Source organism: Vulpes vulpes, chromosome 13 (assembly GCF_048418805.1).
Source record: "Vulpes vulpes isolate BD-2025 chromosome 13, VulVul3, whole genome shotgun sequence".
Taxonomy (NCBI): domain Eukaryota; kingdom Metazoa; phylum Chordata; class Mammalia; order Carnivora; family Canidae; genus Vulpes; species Vulpes vulpes.
The window spans coordinates 61,105,074-61,111,465 of NC_132792.1; the positions used below are offsets into that span (position 1 = coordinate 61,105,074).

At 34.8% G+C, this 6,392-nt stretch overlaps 1 long non-coding RNA gene across 1 annotated transcript in view; it reads left to right on the plus strand.

Annotated features, from left to right (window-relative positions):
• The window catches only part of LOC140595059 (uncharacterized), a 61,077-nt gene extending 58,295 nt beyond the window's left edge, over positions 1–2,782 (plus strand). Inside the window, exon 3 of the long non-coding RNA XR_011996454.1 lies at positions 253–2,782. This is a non-coding gene — a long non-coding RNA (uncharacterized lncRNA). The remainder of the gene's footprint in view (positions 1–252) is intronic.
• The last annotated feature ends 3,610 nt before the right edge of the window (positions 2,783–6,392 follow it).

Sequence of the window (6,392 nt, forward strand, 5' to 3'; positions counted from 1 at the left end):
ATTTGTGCCGGTGGGCTACTTTTTTAGATGGCCAAAGTGCTATTGTTTACTTCCTTAAGTTTTTCTTTCTATGATAATCCAGAGCCTGCAATTTCAGAAAATGTTTAAGGCAGAAAGGAGAATGGAAGAGGTTGATGGTGGACTACTGTACTCTGGGGAGTATCATCTTCCCCAGTACTGTGTTATAATCATCGTACTCTGGAAACCGGGTAAAATGGCTATTATGATTTCTGATATATATCTGTTTTTCAGAACCTTGAAGAACCAAACAGAAAGCAATGGAGAAGATCCTGCATCAGTTCAGCAATAACCGAAGTCCCGTGCCATGCTGAGAATTAGCAGGAGCCATTCCCATTAACCTTCCATTTAGCTATAGGAAGTTATTTGGCTTTATGTTTCATTCTATCCTAAATGTCCAGAAAAAGTTGAATTTCCTGAAGGAGGAATAGGGTAGAAATGTGTTTCAGATAGAAGAATCAAACAGGTTAGCACAGTGGCTAAGTATGTTTATCTGGAGTTGTATAGTCTGGGTTTCAATCTCAGATTTACCACTTTTTTCCTTGAATGGTTTTAGATGGTTGGTGCCTTAATTGATGTTCCTCAGTTTCCTCTTCTGTGAGCTAAAAAATAATAATATTCATATTTAAGGTGACAATGAAGAATAGAAGTTCACCCTATGCCAGGTCTCTGAGTCTAGAACATTATGTAATTGTTATTTTATTTTTACAAATACTTTGAGTCATTCCTAATACTTGCTTTATTTCACATAGGAGCAAACTAAGGTTTAGAAAAGTCAAGAAAACTAATCTGTCCAAGGTCATATACCAAGGAAGTGGTAGAGTTGGGTTCAAACCAAGTCTACTTTACTCCAAGCCCCTACCTAAGTGCCACCCAAGTGGCACCAGCACAGACTTAATGGGGCAAATTGTAACCGCCCCCCCAGCACAGCCCTCACATGTGCTAATATACATTCTAGTGGTAAGAAATATTATTTGGCTTGATTTTGAGATATACACACATTGTGTTTCTCTAAACTCAAGACACAGGAGATTACTGAGTGGAGTATATCTGAGTTGCTGTTCTTTGGTTCCTGATATGCTCTAATTGCCTATATTGTAATTTTAGGCAAAGTTACTCATTGCATCCCATATTCCTCATCTTAAAAACAAAGTACTATGAAGTAATAACAATTGGTTATCTTATAGTAAACGTGGGATTAAGATTTAAGGGTCTTATTCCTTGCCCTGCATTGGACCCCAGGCCTCATTTCAAAGTGGAAAAGCATTTTGCCTTGCAATTTTTACAAGATAACCCTAATGAAGTGGTATTGAGAGTCTTTATACCTGGTATCATTTAAAAATATTATGATAACAGGTGTTATAAATAATCACACTTTTCAAAGTAGTGAAATGTCTCACAATTTGAAGATATTTGTGTATTGTTGTTTTTCTTGTCATAATCCAAAGAACCATGTTGGAAGCTGGAATATAACAGAGGCTTCTTCAGAAATATGTACTATTGCTCAAGAATTAGGCAGGAATAATAAATAACAAAAGAAGAATGCTAGGTCAAAAATGCTTTCTAGTGTAGCAGTTTATTTTGTAATGATGAATCTTACAATAAGATTTTCAGGATCTAAGGATAACAGATATAAGTTGGCTAGTAGTGCAAGCTATATAACCTACTACTTCTTAGTTTAAACTTTGGAAAGTCCTCATTAAAGAACCAGGTTCTTCTGAAGTTTTATTTATCAACACATTAACATAAAATGAAATTGAAGACTTGATTTATATATTAATTGGAATGCAGTTATTATTTGTTCATTAAATGACCACTGTTACCAAAGTTGTAATATTGTAAAACTACCTCCAACAAAAATCAAGCAAGGGCCAATTAAACAGCATATGGTGTGTTAAGGAAATCACTCTGTGCTATTCCAAGGTATTACTTACAGAAAAAGAAACATTTATTTAAATGTCCCATATGAATAGCCTGTCTTAAAAACCAGTGTTACAGTCTGGATATACTCGAGCAATAATTTGGTGATAAATATTAGATGATTACTCTCACCAAATACAAAGGAAAGCCTTTCAATTTGTTACCAATTAGGCATACACACTAATTTATGTTTATCACCTTTCTTCCCAATTGAAAAATCTTACTTCTCACAAACTCTCTTTTGTACTATAAGGGACAGACCTGATTCAAACCCAAAACAAAAGACAAGCAAACAGACATTCTCTCCATAGCCTCTGGAATTAATCAGATACATTGAACCGACCATTTTGGAAACTGAAGACAGAAACTTGCTTTTTAAAAGATACTTTTGTTCCATCTACATTTATTTTACCAGCACAAAGAAATAAAAATAGCCAGAAGTAAAGTAGCCAAATCACTCTAAGTAGTATTTTTCAACTGATGGTCCACAGTTAGGAATCATCTGCGAGGTTAAAACTGCCTATTTCTTGGCCTCACCCTAAATTCACTGAAACCTTGTGAAAATAAAAGCACAAAATGTGACCGCACAGAAACCATGAACCGTAAAGTTTAGGTAGGGGGAAAACAGATTGTGTAAGCAATTTGCTCATGAAGTCTCTTTGCATGTATTAGTTTGCCTTTTATTTAAAAAGGGGATTATGGGCAGCCCTGGTGGCTCAGCAGTTTAGCGCCGCCTTCAGCCCAGGGTGTGATCTGAAGACCAGGGATCAAGTCCCACGTCGGGGTCCCTGCATGTGGAGCCTGCTTCTCCCTCTGCCTGTGTCTCTGCCCCCCTCTCTCTCTCTCTGTGCCTCTCATGAATAAATAAATAAAATCTTAAAAAAAAAAAACTTAAATAAAATCTTAAAAAAAATCTTTTTTTTTCTGTTAAGATATTTATTAGCGTTTATACTCACAAGCTGCAACCACTAACTCAAAAATAGGAGGGTTTTTCCTCAATAAGAGTACATTCTTTAATAGGAATCTATTTGAATATGAATTCCATACAAATAGAATATATACTTAACACAAGAAAGCAAGGAAGGATTTTACATTACACAGAACAGACATTCAGTTGGTTCAATCATGGGTGAGCTACCCACACACCGTACTTATGTCTAAGTATCTTACATTGTCGTTAGCTAGGTCATCACGTGGTATATAGTGAGAGCTCAAATCAGGTTAAATGTTTAAATGCAAAGATCTTAGAAGGCCTGAGAAACATATAAAATCATTACCTTATATTCAAAAGACCGTGGGATCCCAAGAAGTTGGAAATGATTAGAACAGGAAATATAGTGCACAATTAACTGAAGGTTCAAGGTGGGATCTCAATGTTTCTTTGATGGGGAACGCTGGAGCTTGAAAAACCTGCAGGCACCTGCTGGAAGTGGAACTTCTGGCGTTACAGCTGTTTTCTGGGGTCCTCTTAACAAACAGTTGAAAATAACTGGAATCCTGTCGATTTGCCAGATTTAAGTGCACATCTCATTGTACATTCTTTCTGTAAAAGAAATTTGCCTGAAGGCAGGACTGTAACAATTTTTTTATATGCTAACTAGTAATAGTAAGACTTTTTGTTAAGTGAGATAGTAAAACTCTTTTTTTAAAAAAAATCAACTTAGAGTTTGGTCTTCTTTTACTGTACAATGAAAATATCTCAACTGTTATATCAAGCTTACGTGAATAATCAGAAACACAGATATGATTTTTGTATAAAGATTGCCATGTTAATTATAATACCAAAACTGGAAATAGAATTAGTGACTGTGGCATGACACAGACCCTAAAAGCACTAAAAATTATCCAAACAATATTTAATGGCATAAACAATATTTATAATATTTTCTCAATTCTCAGTTGTATATAGAAGATAAGATCTGAATCTTTAAACATATTTTTAAATATATGTGTTAAAAAGGAAATAAATATAAAAATGCTAACAATTCTTACCTCTTAATTTTAGATAACTTAAAATTTCGTTCTCATTACCTTTCTAAGTGTTCTAAATAACTTAGAGTGAATAGGAACAGTTTTATAATCTGGAAAACATGTGTGTGTATTTAAAGAAACTCTTCAGGAAATTGAAAACTTTATGAGAAAGTAACTAGGAATCCAGTTAAGAATAGGCGGGATGCTGGAAGAATATATTGAAAAATTAGTGATTAGTGGCAATATCTTCATCACTTTGAAAAAAAAACTAGGGGAGAGCCCTGTCCTTCCATGCCTGACATGTGATGAGGGATTTCCACATGGCAGGAAGCAGAGCAGAAGGGAGATCTCTACATCTTTAGATGACATTTTTTCTTTTCTTCTTCTTTTTTTTGCAGGGGGCAGAGAGGGAGTATATACAATTGGAACTCTGTTTCAAAGGTTAAGGAAGTGGCCACATGGGGTTAAGACTACATGTAGGATCATGGTGCTGGCTTTTTCAGCAAAGCTGACCCAGGGCAGGTGGGCTCAGCCTCCAGCTCAGGGTTCCAACTGAAGTGTTTCCTGACCCCACATCCTTGATGGCTGAGAGTTACTCTCTTGTTAAAGTGAAATATTGAGCCATGTGCTAGGATCATATACTTTGCTCTCAAAATATTTGACCAACAAAACAGGATTAAATTGTGTTGGCAAATGTGGGTTATAATGATTTTACCTATGAGGAGCTATTCATCTGTATGGTTTTTTTTGTTATTTTTTTTTTTTTTATCATTTCAGATGTTGTTTGTGGAAGGAGAATGTGATTACTTGCCAAAATCTACATTATGTCATCTGCTCTGTTCTATAAACAGATTACACACACCGTACAGACATAAGTTGTGGGCTGTGGTTAGCTAATTATGTTTAATGCAAATACACACACATGTACAATTCATTTTAAAGGGATCAATTATAAGCACTATATTTTAGTTACAAGAGCTTTTGGAAATACCTCATCATAGCAGTATACCAGAGCCATTTGACAGATTTCTTTATTAATGAATACAAACCGTTCGGAATATTGTGCACAAAACTGGTTTTTGAGAAAGTATTCACTAATTACACAAATATTATGGGATAATTTGGTAAAATACAATTTATATTACACATAGATTTAGTCCAGGTGCATCTGTTGCCAAAACATAGCATTTCTATTTTTATTTCAAATCTAGCATATAAACCATTTCCAAATATACTCATTTGACTATTAATGCTAAACAACGAGGCATAGCGTTCACCCTCACAGCAAAAAATTTAGACTAAAATTTAAGGATAAAAGACTTTCGTTCTTAGAAAAAGTTAAAGAAAATCCCACTGTGTTGCACAGATGCAATGTTTGTATTGCTCACTCGAATTTCTGTTCACTCTGACAGACAATTCTCTTTGCCTACTCAATGTTTGTTCTCTTCACCTGTGGTGATAAAACCCGATTTTGATAGAGGTTGTATGTAAACATGTGCAAAATTACATTTTTTAGCCTCCCTGAAAGCTACAAGTGGCCATGTGATAGTTCTGACCAGTGAAATAAAAGCGCAAGTTTCCAAGAGTTGAAAATGCTTTCTAAAAGAGACTCAATTCACAACTTTTGTTCTTCTCCCTTTTCCTCCCTAAAATGCTGAATGTAAAGAATCCAATCTGTGAATATGGGACAACAGCAATGAATCTGAATGCTGCCCCCTGGGGTACCGGACAGAGACTTGAAAGGTGCTATATCGCTGATGGCATCTAAGAGTCACTTAGATCAGTTCTGAGCAGCCTATTTCTTTCTTTCTTTCTTTCTTTCTTTCTTTCTTTCTTTCTTTCTTTCTTTCTTTCTTTCTTTCTTTTAGCAGCCTGTTTCTGGGCATTTTCTCTCTTTTTCTTTCTTTCTTTCTTTCTTTCTTTCTTTCTTTCTTTCTTTCTTTCTTTCTTTCTTTCTTCTTTCTTTTCTTACTTTCTTTCTTTCTTTTTCTTTTAAATTTGTAAGAGTTTTGGAAATTTAATCTATCCAGTTGAGTATCTATAATTTGAATATCCTGTAAAATGAGGGTAAAATGCATTCCTTCCTGACAGAAGTACCAATTAGTGATCGTTAGCAGAAGCTTATTGTTTAGTAGATGTTGTTAAAGTCACTTAAAAATCAATCATTCCCAATTTTTGAAACAAAGAATGTTCGGGTGACTCAAAAATCTAAAGAATTTCTCTTACTCACCACGAAGCACATTGATGTGGGTTGAGAGGAAGATTTTTACTCCTGAAGACTATTTTTCCATATTAAAGACTCTTCTTTATAAAGCAGGTTTCCTTAATATAGACATTTATGAATAGGCTTCACGTATCCTAAAATTGTATATCAGCTCCAGTATTGTAAAAGACATTTAATGCCATAAATTGATGTTTATCGTGAAGGTGTTCATGTTTATCTTTAAAGGAAAAAAAAATCTCGGTGGTAACCAAGGCCACAT